We start from the raw sequence: 11951 nt of genomic DNA, 5'->3' as shown, positions 1-11951 counted from the left end.
AGGTAAGCTGGGGCAGCTGCAAGGGTCAAGCCCCTTGTACGAATTTCGTGCCCCAGGCCTCTAGTCTATATATAAAAGCCTAATATGCAAATTGTCCCTGTGGGAGTTCCACCAGGAGACTGATCACTCACTATGACATGCGCTGACCACCAGGGGGTGGCATGAAGGAAGGAAGGCCCCGATCAGCCCTGATCGCCAGCCAGGCCGAGTGACCCTACTAGAGGTCCTGCACAGGGCCTCTAGTAGATAATAAAAGCCTAATATGCAAATCGACTGAATGGCAGAATGACTGGCAGAATGACCAGTCGTTATGATGTGCACTGACCACCAGGGGGCAGACACTCAACGCAGGAGCAGCCCCCAGCCCACAGGCCCCAGGCCAGCCAAGATGGGTGTGAGCAGAGGCCCCCAGACCTCCTCTCTGGTTGCCCCACAGAGGGAGGCAACCAGCAGCAGCAGCGGGGGGCAGGGACAGTGAGCAGGCAGCACCAGCTGGCCAAGGTGGGTATGAGTGGGGGGCCCTGATCACCCTGCCAGTCACCCCACAAATTGGCCCTGATCGCCAGCCAGGCCTAGGGACCCTACCTGTGCACATATTTCATGCACTGGGCCTCTAGTATATATAGAATAAACTTGCTTAATTAGACCTGCTTTCTGATTTAGCTAAACTTTTTTCAGCCCAGTGAAGCACCCCAACTTCTCATTCAGGTAATTGTCAGCAACACAGCAACACGAAGCAGATTATTATTGTAGATCATGCAGGGAGAACAAAGGGTAAATATTTAACTGCAGCAGTGTTTGACTATATTCTGCTCAGTGAGAAAACCTGAAGTCATTTTTAAGGTCCACCATTTCTTACTTCTTTTCAATTGGGTCAGGTTTCTAAGCTTTCTAAATCTCCATTTTCCAGTTAATGAAAAGAAAATAGGATTCCACTGAGTCTCCTATCTACCTACTCCAGGACAACTGTGAGGATCAAATGAGATGAAGCACGGGAAAACGCTTCACAGACATTTAGTTAAAGTGTAAAATGTTTACAACTGGCTATAAAGCAAGTTGTGTTCCTGGATAAAGAAACTCCAAGGAGGCTAGTTGCTAGGGAGAGGAAGCCGGGCGTTGCCATGTGATGTCATTACCTGGTGCCCACAGCCATTGTTTCTGGGCTGGGCTGGGCCATGGGGTCTCTGCAGCATTGGCTGTAATTCGGTGGGGTGTCTCTCCGGGGTGGTGGCAAGGCCTGTGTCCCACTTGGGAGAAGCCAGTGTTGCTTTGGCGGTGCAAGGTCCGCAGAGCCGTTTCTTTGTAAATGGCAGCTCCTGCATTGAGCATCTGCCCTGTGGTGGTCATTGCACGTCATAGCGACCAGTCGGATGGTCGGAGGGACACTTAGCGTATTAGCCATATATATATATACATACACACACACACACACACACACACACACACACACACACACAGATGTGCTCTGATAGGTTGGGGTCTTGACTCAGAATTCTTTCCTAGCCAGAATGCAAGTACTGAGGGTGCTGAGCCCAGGGTTTGGTCCTGACCCCACGGGAAGGGTGCCTTCCCACCGCCTACAACACATCTGAGTTGCCAGTCATTGCCACATGGAGTGGGAGGATCACACCATCGAGCTCTAAGTTTGGGGCAATTTGTTACCTAGTATGATGTAATTAGAATAAGGAGTGGCATTAGGTTATTAAACACATCAATATAGGTTACTCACTGTGACCAGTGCCGTGGAGGAAGAGATGGGTGCTATGAAGAAAGAATAACACTGCAGCGGGAATGGTGTCCTGGACTGCAGGGAGAACCGCTCACGGACCTGCAGGGTACTGGGCCTAAGAAGGTTACAAGGCCTCTGTAAGCTCTGGGGCCATTGCTCCCCCTCCCGGTGCTAAACTTCACACACTTTCCTGGCAGGTGGCCCACTCCCTCCAGAATCAGCTTCTCGTAAAACTTCCTCTATCTTCCCAACAGACAACGTCTTCCTTCTTCAGTATCTTCAGAACTTACACGGTGTAGCATCTAACTGACACCGAATAAGGAATTGCCTTACCAGTGTATAGTAATTTTAAACTTGCCTAGGTAAAATACACATAAAGGGCAGTGTTTCAGTGTAGAACTCACGGATTAGCTACATGTGTGTAGTAGCTATTCTCCAGATAACAATGAAGAATGCTCTCAGCTTCCCAGAAGGCTCCCTCTTGCTTCCCTCCATTAATACCCACCCCAAAGGCTATTCAGAAGAAATCATTTTTTCATATTTCTAGAAACATTCATTATTTCGCCTGATCTTGAACTTCATATAAATAAAATCATACAATAATCACTTTTTTGTCTGACTTTTTTTTACTCATTATGTCTGTAAGAATCATTCTTATCTATAGCAGTAATTTAATTTTCTTCTGTTGAGTAGTGATTCACTGTATCAATATATCACCATTTAGTTAAGAATTTTGCCATTGACTAGTATTGAGTTGCCATCAGCTATTGTCTATTATGAAGAAAGCTGCCCTGAACATTCTTATAAATGTGAATGGACAGGTGGGCTCATTTGTGGAGTGGGATGGATGAGTTACTGCATAGGTATATGTTTAGTTTTATAGATATTGCCAAACAATTTTTCAAAATAATTTCCTCCTATTCCTTTGATTACTTTTCTAAACTTTTTTTCTTTTCCATTGCTACATTTTTATTTCCTTGTATGAATATGCCACAACTTATTTGTGCATTCTGTTGGTGGGTACTTAGGCTCTTCAAAAAAAATTTTTTTTTAAATCTTTACTGTAGAGAGTATTATAGATGTCCCCCATTTTTCTCCCCATTGCCCCCTCCACCCCATTCCCACCCCACCCCAGGCCTTTACCACCCTATTGTCTGTGTCCATAGGTAAGATCTTTGGTTAAACTCTTCCTACCCCTTCCCCCCCTCCCCTCTGAGATTCATCAGCCTGTCCCATATTTCCATGCCTCTGATTCTATTTTATTCACAAGTTTATTTTGTTCAGTAGACTTCTTGTTGGTTTATTTTGATTTTTACGTTAAATTGTTGATAGATATGTATTTGTTGCTATTTTATTGTTCATATTTTTTATTTTTTTGCTTTCTTCTTCTTCCTCTTCTTAAAGAATACCCTTCAGCATTTCATGTAATACTGGTTTGGTGGTGATGAACTCCTTAAGCTTTTTGTTGTCTGTGAAGCTCTTTATCTGACCTTCAATTCTGAATGATAGCTTTGCTGGGTAGAGTATTCTTGGCTGTAGGTCCTTGCTATTCATCACTTTGAATATTTCTTGCCACTCCCTTCTGGCCTGCAAAGTTTCTGTCGAGAAATCAGCTGACAGCCGTTTGTGCATTCCCTGTAGGTAACTAACTGTTTTTCTCTTGCTGCTTTTAAGATGCTCTCTGTCTTAGCCCTTGGCATTTTAATTATGACGTGTCTTGGAGTGGACCTCTTTGAGTTCCTCTTGTTTGGGACTCGCTGTGCTTCCTGGACTTGTAAGTCTATTTCTTTCACCAGGTGGGGGAAGTTTTCTGTCATTATTTCTTCAAATAGGTTTTCAATATCTTGCTCTCTCTCTTCTTCTGGCACCCATAATGTGGGTGTTGGTACGCTTGAAGTTGTCCCAGAGGCTTCTTACACTATCTTCATATTTTTGGAATCTTTTTTCTTTTTGCTCTTCTGATTGGATGTTTTTTGCTTCCTCATATTCCAAATTATTGATTTGATTCTGAAACTCCTCTACCCTACTGTTGAATTCCTGTATATTATTCTTTATTCTAGTTAGTGTATACCTAATTTCTGACTGGTCCTTTTTCATGTATTTCACATTCTCACGAAGTCCCTTGAAGCTCTCATTAAGATCCTTTAGTAACTTTATAACCATAGTTTTGAACTCTGTGTCCAAAAGGTTGCTTGCTTCCATTTCTTTCATTTGTGACATGTTTGGAGTCCTGGGAGGCTGGGGACGGCTGGGCGCCTTCCCTGCAAGCACCATGCTTTCCTGCTGCACGCTTCCCCGTGCTCCGGCGGGGACTCCGGAAGCCTCGCCGCATCCACTCAAAGTTTCAGACTTGCGTGGATAAAGCTCCGGCTGAAAGCAGCAGAGGCTTATAGTGCACATTCGTCGCCAGGGTGGTCTTGCCCAGCGGGGAGGGCGCGGAGCGTTGGGTTGGCGGCTGGGGGCCATGGCGGGGGAAGGGAGGGGGGGGGGGCCGACGTGGGCGCGGCCCGTGTCCGCAGTCAGTCCCTCTCCCACCTCTGGTTTGTTCTCCATCCTGCTCTGCAGTTTCTTTCCGAGCCTGACCACTGACCCGCACGACTGACCCTCAACGTAGTCTGTCGCTTTCCTTTTCCTTTTGGCGGCTCCTTAACCGCGGATTGGGAGTGCTGGGCTGGGGAGGGCAGGAGGGTCCCCAGCCTGCAGACCGCGCGCTGCAGCAGCCCGCCTTCCTGACTACTGCGTGGTTTTAACTTTTTAAAAAATATATGTTTTACTGATTTTTTACAGAGGGAAAGGGAGAGAAATAGAGAGTTAGAAGCATGGATGAGAGAGAAACATACACCAGTAGGGGACCTGAGACCTTTCAGTCCGCAGGCGGATGATCCATCCCCTGAGCCAAACTGGTCAGAGCTACTGCACCGTTTTAAATGAGATGAAAAGCTAAGGTTCCACCGAGATTTGAACTCGGATCGCTGGATTCAGAGTCCAGAGTGCTAACCATTACACCATGGAACCCCCTTTTGTGCCAGCTGGGCTGGCAACCCTAGTAATTCATTTCTCCTAAAAAACCCATGCGATATAGTTATAGAATATAATTGAAAAAGAAATGCTACTTTTTTTCTGTCTTTTTTTTTTTTAGAAATGCTAGTTTAAATGAAAGCTCTGCTTCTTCCTCCTAATTGATTTTTTTTTTAATTTACAGGAGTATTTTTAAAAATTAGATCTAAGCCGTTTGAAGGAAAAGCCCAACACAAGGTGGGACGTGGGGTTTCTCTGGATGTTTTCACTGACCTCCTGTCCCGGTTTCTTTCCCTGGCTGCCAGGGGCAGGGCAGGGTCCTGATCCGAGAATATTGTTACTTCTGGCGATTTTGATTTCGCCTTCATTTTCGACCCACACAAGGACAAATTGGATTTTAATCTCCCCGTTCAAAAGGGAGATTTTACCTGAGCTAAATATTAATTATTGACCATGTGCCCTTAATGTATGGCTAGGAGTCCCCAAGGCCGAATTGCTAAGAAATCCCTGAAACAGTTTCAGTTATTCATCCTTTTGTTAAATCTCCAACCAAGCAAAATAGCTGCTCAATGAATGTGGGTTGAGGTGAGTATATCTTTTGAGAGGTCAGGAGGGAAGCAGAAAAATTCAAAGACTTTTGGCCAGGTGCCAGTAACGCCCCCTCCCTCCACACAGCTCTCCCACCCATCTTCACCAACCTCCTGGCTCAAGGTGGTCTAAGCTGGCTCAGATGTAGCTGGATCAGTGGCAGGTCTCCCGCCCCCCCTCCAGGTGGCATATGTATTATTCCATGAGCCACAACCTTTTTTCTTAAAGAGAAAGAAAAATGTTCACTGGTTTAAAACGATACCAGAACTTAAAAGCCCATTCACTATTCGACTATTGGCTTGACACTGCTCTCTGAGAGGCCAGGGGGACTGTGTTTCTGACCTTTGTACATTTACCTCCCCCACCTGCCCCCCAGGAAAGCGGGTAAAGACCAGGAAAATAGGGCAGGTGGCCATGGATTGGTTTGTTTATTTTTTTTGTCCTATATTTTTTTGGTCACCTCTTCGTGTGATACTGATTTTTGTGCGTGTCTGTGTATTGGGATTAACAACTTTAATGGTGCAAAACATTGTAATCTTTTCTACTTTTATTGAGAAACAATTATATTAGCTTCAGGATTGCAACATAATGATTCAATATTGTATATATTAAGAAATGATCACTGTAATAAATCTAGTTAACATCCATCACCACAGTTACAATTTTTTTCTTGTGATGATAGTTTTAAGATATCCTCTCTTGGCAACTTTGAAATACACAAAACAGTATTATTAACTATAATCATCACAGTTACATCCCAAGACTTGTTTATTTCAAGGCTGTGAGTTTCCCTTTTGATGACGTTCACTCATCTTGCCCACCCCATCCTGGAGGCTTGTTTATTCTCGACTCTAGAGTTCATCAGGCTGCACCTTTTCATTGGAATCACCTACGGTTGGGTTACAAACGTTGCAAGGTAAATGCAAACAGTTGACAGCACGGAGGGAAGGAGTAGAGGACGCGATGACTGGGCTCCAGTCCAGGGCAGTCTCTCTGGTAATCCACAAAGGTGGTTCGCAGTCCCCTGGCAGCAGGGCTGAACCCCGAATGAGCAAGTCCGCAGGCCAGACCACACTTGGATGGATGTCCTATAGGAGGAGCTGCAGAACCCTTGCCCCTCCCTACACGGAAGGTCTCCGAGTCTTCCTGGCTCCTCAGCTGTGTACCTCGCTCACTTCACAAATTAGAAAGCCATTCTGTCCTGTGCACAGTCATCGAGACCACAAATATTTATCTAGTCCCTATGATGTGGGGAAGCAAGAGAAACATGGTTCTGTATCTGGCAGAACTGGTGCATGGGGAGAAGCAGACAATTGCAGAAACATCTCCAAAACTTTCAGTAAATGCTAAGTCTGGGTTGAGGGAGACCAGCACCTCCGCTGCTCACCGGCAGGAAACCCCAACCAAGGGCCGCCTGCAGCAGCACAGCCTGCTCCCCGCGCACTGCATTTCTCCTTTGCTGTATTTCTCCGGTTTCGAGTTTTAAAACTTCATTTTTAAACTGGTGAATTCACGTATTTGATTTATGAAACAAATGCCCACTCATTGTAACAACTCAAACTGAAATGTCTAAAGTAAAAGTTACAATCTCTCCCTTTTCTCTCCTCTGGCGCTGTTACCGCTGGGAACCATGTAGTGCTCCCCCTACAGCGTGCTGATGGGAATTGGGGGGGCCCTGGGTCGCGGCGGGCCCGCGGGGCCCGCCCGCGCCCGCGGGGCGCGGCGGGGCGTGGCGGGGAGGACCGCCCCTTCCAGCTGGGACCCGGCGGCTCAAGTCGCGTCATTCGGGCTCACAGGGGAGCAGTGAGCCGCCGCCGGCCGCTGGCTCTCGTCGCGCCGCGGAAAGGACTGCGCGCTACGGTCCCGAGCGAGCACCCGCGCACCGGAGACGCCGACTAAATTCTAAAAACACGAATGATTAAATGAAGGTCTGTTAAGTGTTGAATGCTTCTGGGTGTTGAAAATACAATGATGAAGGGAGTAAATATCTCTCTCACACACGCACGCACACACACGTGGGTGCTCATTAACTATTTGTTAATTGAAATAGTTGAAGGCCTATCCGGTGTCGGCGGCCGTTTATAAAAACGGTGAGTACGGTGCTACCTCTGACCTCTGGGAAGGCACGATAGGGGTTGAGGAACCTCCCTGAAGCGGGAGCCTCGGAGCTGTTCACGTGGGGAGTAAAAAGGGGCGTCCACTGACCGGTCACGGTGGAGCGCGGGAAAAGGCATATGGCAGCGGTGGGATTCGAACCCACGCCTCCGAAGAGACTGGAGCCTTAATCCAGCGCCTTAGACCGCTCGGCCACGCTACCGCCTGCCCGAGGCTTCTTGTCTGCACTTTTCCGGCACTGAATGTCGCTTCTCCCGGCCTCGCTGCCTCCCCGCTCCCAGGTGCGCCCGGAGCCGGGGCGCGCCGGTGGCCCGGGAGGAGGCTCCTGCCCCCGGTGCCACCAACACAGGAAAAGGGATCCTGCCAGCGGAGGGCCCGGGGGCGCTGAGTACGCGGAGGGGAGCCTCCGGGCCGGGAGAGAGCCAGGTCCGCGCCCCTGGGAAGGTCGAGGGGAGTCCCAGGCCGCCGGCCGCCCCCACCCGCCCCGGCCCGAGCGCCTCCCAGAACCCCGAGCAGGCAGCGCGGTTCCGCTCCGGCGGCGGCTCCTCAGCCCGGCCCCTCGCGGAGCCGCCTCCGTCCCCGGCCGCCCAGGAAGGTTCGCCGGGAGACGGGTCGGCCCTGCTCTGCTCTGCACAGCTTTAGGGCGTTTGGATACTTCATGTCAGTTGCACTGTACTTTCAAACATTATGACCCAGGAGTCTTTAGTTGCCGCAGCTGGTAGACATTCCGCGGACGAGGGAAAGCAACTGCCTCCTTAGCGCAGTAGGCAGCGCGTCAGTCTCATAATCTGAAGGTCCTGAGTTCGAACCTCAGAGGGGGCAGTGCCTTTTTGGCCTTTTTCTTCTTAAATCTTAACCTAAAAGACAATGAAGGGAGTTAACAAAAATCTTTCTTCTTTCTCAATTTTTTTCTGTAGAAAGTGTACACCATCACCTTAAAAAAATCCAATGAGGACAAACGGTAATTTGCTGTTTAACCCAACCATGTAATGTTTCGTTACAAAATAGTGATTTTCTTTAAGAATTAAATACTCCAGAATTCTTCCACTCCTTAAACACCACTTGTAGCTAGGGCTAGGAGACTTTTCATATGCCTTTGGGATATGCTTGGCAATTTTTTTTGTTACAAAAAACATCAGCGATAAGAAATACACTGGTTGAGAGGGAGAAGGGAGAAGTGGGAAACGTAGTATGATGTTCAACATTTATTAATGACTGGTTGTTTATTTTTTGTCGTTATTCTGCAATTGTTTACCACCAGATCACTAATGACAGCCTACATGAAAAAGAAAAGAAAAGTGTCATTGGACCTCTTTTCGCTTCCAGTGTTATTGACTAGATCTCTAAGTCATCCAACTCTGCGGTGCAGGACGGTGTAAAAAGAAAAACAAGAAGTAAAGAAATGAGAAGTGATATTTCGAGTCAAGATAAGTACCTGACTCAAAAATGAACGAGATTGATATTTAACATCCTGCTCTTTTTCTAAAAATATGTTCTTATTAATTTCAGAGAGGAAGAGAGGGAGAGAGAGATAGAAACATCAATGATGAGAGAGAATCATTGATTGGCTGCCTCCTGCAGGCCCCCTACTGGGGATTGAGCCTGCAACCCTGGGCTTGTGCCCTGACCTGGAATCCAACCGTGACCTCCTGGTTCTTAGGTCAACGCTAATATCCTGCTCTTAACATCTTTATTTATTACGTGGGAAGCAGTGGAAAGATATTTGTTGATATTTACCACGAATTGTTCCAAATGTGTCCCTCCCTATTAATCTATTCTCTCTCCTCTTCAAACCCACACTTACAGACTCCATCAGCATGCTCAGGCTGGACATTTGCAAATCACACTTCCCAAACCTTTGCCGATTGGTTTTTATCTTAAGTTCCCTTAAAAGAGGAACTAGAGGGAGACTGGAACGCAGGAAAAGGGCTATTTTTATTTTATTTCTACTATTCTTGTCAATGTCCCTCCAACAATGGAAGTTGAGTCCAAGCTCTGTTCTCTGTAAGGCCCCCCTCGGAAGTTCCAATTCTCCCCTGTGGTCCCCAGCCCTAGACACTTCCTGTGCTATTGTCTCAGGGTTACCAGTGTCCCCACTGAAATACCTGGTGTTGCTTCTTACCTAGACCTTGGCTGAGACAGGGGCTGGGTGCACACGGCAGGAAATGCGTCTGTCTCATGGAGTTCGCTATATTTTAGTGGGAAATGGCAGACAATAAACTCTTTACTCAATACGAAAGATGTCACTCGGCGTCATTTGACACGTCTGGATTCGTTCCCATCCTGCAGGCTGCTCTCCGACCCTCTCTGCGGGGCCTCTCCCCCTCTGCCGACCCAGCAGAGTGTCTGAGGGCTCCTTCCTCAGCGCCTGTGTTCTGCTCTGAAGGATCGTCCAGTGGCCTCATTCAAACCAATGGCTTTGTTGCTCTCAGAGCTACCCCGTTAGTCCAGAGTTAGCCCCGGAGTCTCCTGAGCCCCCTGGCTGCAGGAAACCCGCGGTTGCACCTCGGATATCCCACACTCAGCCCTCACCTTCTGCATGCCTCCAGCCACTCGCAGTCCTAGGGTTACTCTCGTAGATCATCCCAGCAGCCCAGTCTTCCCAGCGAGGAGGCTGGGCATCATCTTGCACCGCCTTCTAATGTAATTGCTGGATGCAGTCAGTGTGCAAGCCCTCTAGGCTGTTTCCTCTGACCTCCGTTCTTCATCGCTGGGTTTCCAGAGATCGCCTCCTGTCCGGTGTCCTCGCCACCTTCCTCCAGTTCATTCGCACGTGTGCCCGAGTGATCTTCCTAAAGTGCAAGGGCAATCGTGTCGCTTGTCTATTGAAAACCTTTAACACCTCACACTTTTAAGAAAATGTTCTACGTGTTAGGGCACACACACCTCCTGATCTGGTGTCTGCTCACCTCTCCTCTGACCTCACCTTGCTCTTCTCCATCCGTCCAGCACACGGGCCTGCTGAGGTGTCCCGGGTGGAGGTCACTCTCCGCCGGCGGTGATGGGAACACAGGAGCCACTCCTCTCCAACGCCCCAGCAGTGAACAACGCGGTCTTCGTTCCACTGGCCCTTTGTACTGCCCTTGCCTTAGATAAAACCATCTTTGGTTATTTCATGTGAAAATCAAAATCCGACCCCAGTGGAGACTTCTCAGTGTGGCTGTATTACTTTGCTTGGGCTGCCGTAACTCAATACCACAGACCTGGTGGCGGCAGCAACAGGAATTTATTTCTCACGGTCTGGAGGTCACTCGTCCAAGACCCACGTCAGCAAGTGGATTTGCTCTGAGGGCTTTCTCCTCGGCGTGCGGATGGCTGCTTCCTGCTGTGGCCTGGCACGGCCCTCCTCTGTGCGCCCGCCCTGGTGTGTGTCCACATTTCCTCTTCTTCTCGGGGCCTAGTCAGATGGCACTAGCGCCACCCCAACTCTCCATTCTAAATCACCTCTTATCTTCAGTTACAGTCACATTCTGAGATGCTGGGTTGGGGCTTCAACATATTAGCTCGAGAGGGGAGGTAATTCAGCCCATACATTTCCTTAAATTCCCCTCCCTTCCTTCCTTCCTCCCGACAACAGCTGTCAGGTCTGTCGTAGGAGATTTCCAGGGTCTTAGAGGGTTCATGGATTTCTTTTCCTCTGATATTATCTTAGTCTTCTAATTCTCCCCCTCTTTATTCTGACTTAACTCCATTAAGAGGATTCTATTTTATTATATTTTAGTCTTTTAGCACCCCAATTCATTTTAAAATAATAGTATAAATGGACGTACTTGTACGATGTGCCAATGATTGTTCTAGGCACAACCATCTGAGGAAGAAATTGTTCATAATGATACAATCAAAATACAGTATTATTTAACTTTAATAATAATAGTAAAAATATCTGACATCTATTGAATTGTTACTATGTTCCAGGCACCATTCCAAGAACTCTGCTTGCATCATTTCCTTTAACGTCAAGACTCAGATCATGGGGTTGCATCAGTCCCTGCCTTTCTTGAATCCTGGCGTGGCAGGTGGACCATCCCACCCTCCAGCGACCCCGACTCCTGGTCTTCATCCTTTTGTGTGGTCCCCGTCCCTGCTGTGTGAGCTGGATAAGACGACTGACTTTAGACCAACAGAACATGGCGAATGTGCTTCCTGATCAGGTTTCGTAAGACTGTGATTTGTCTTGTGGGCAGATTGCTCTCTTGCCTTCTTGGCCTGTTCCCTGTGAAGCAAGCTGCCGGGTCCTGGAAAGAAGCCCACGTGGCAAGCAACTGGGCCACGTCCAGCCAGCACCCTGCTGGGTCCTCAGCTCAGGAGCCCTGGAGGAGCTAAATTCTGCCAACAGCCACATGAGCTTGAACATGAACCCTCCCTCCCAGAAGTTCAGCTGCAGACGAGACCTTCGAGGGACCCTGAAGCAGAGGATCTAGTTGAGACAGGCTGGGCTTGGAAGTGGTAAGAGAACCAACGTGTGTTGTTTTAAATCGCTAAGTCTGACATTCTTTGTTAC

At 48.0% G+C, this 11951-nt stretch overlaps 3 non-coding genes across 3 annotated transcripts; 1 reads left to right on the top strand and 2 right to left on the bottom strand.

Moving 5' to 3' along the window:
- Positions 1 to 4672: 4672 nt before the first annotated feature.
- On the bottom strand, positions 4673 to 4744 carry TRNAQ-CUG. Its single transcript has one exon. It is a non-coding gene; the product is annotated as a tRNA-Gln (tRNA).
- A 2826-nt stretch (positions 4745 to 7570) lies between these two features.
- On the bottom strand, positions 7571 to 7652 carry TRNAL-AAG. The gene has a single exon. It is a non-coding gene; the product is annotated as a tRNA-Leu (tRNA).
- A 547-nt stretch (positions 7653 to 8199) lies between these two features.
- Positions 8200 to 8272, top strand: TRNAM-CAU. The gene has a single exon. It is a non-coding gene; the product is annotated as a tRNA-Met (tRNA).
- The last annotated feature ends 3679 nt before the right edge of the window (positions 8273 to 11951 follow it).

This window comes from Myotis lucifugus, unplaced genomic scaffold (assembly GCF_000147115.1).
Source record: "Myotis lucifugus unplaced genomic scaffold, Myoluc2.0 scaffold_594, whole genome shotgun sequence".
Taxonomy (NCBI): domain Eukaryota; kingdom Metazoa; phylum Chordata; class Mammalia; order Chiroptera; family Vespertilionidae; genus Myotis; species Myotis lucifugus.
Note: the sequence above shows the minus strand (reverse complement) of the source record. Positions and strands in the feature narration are given on the sequence as shown.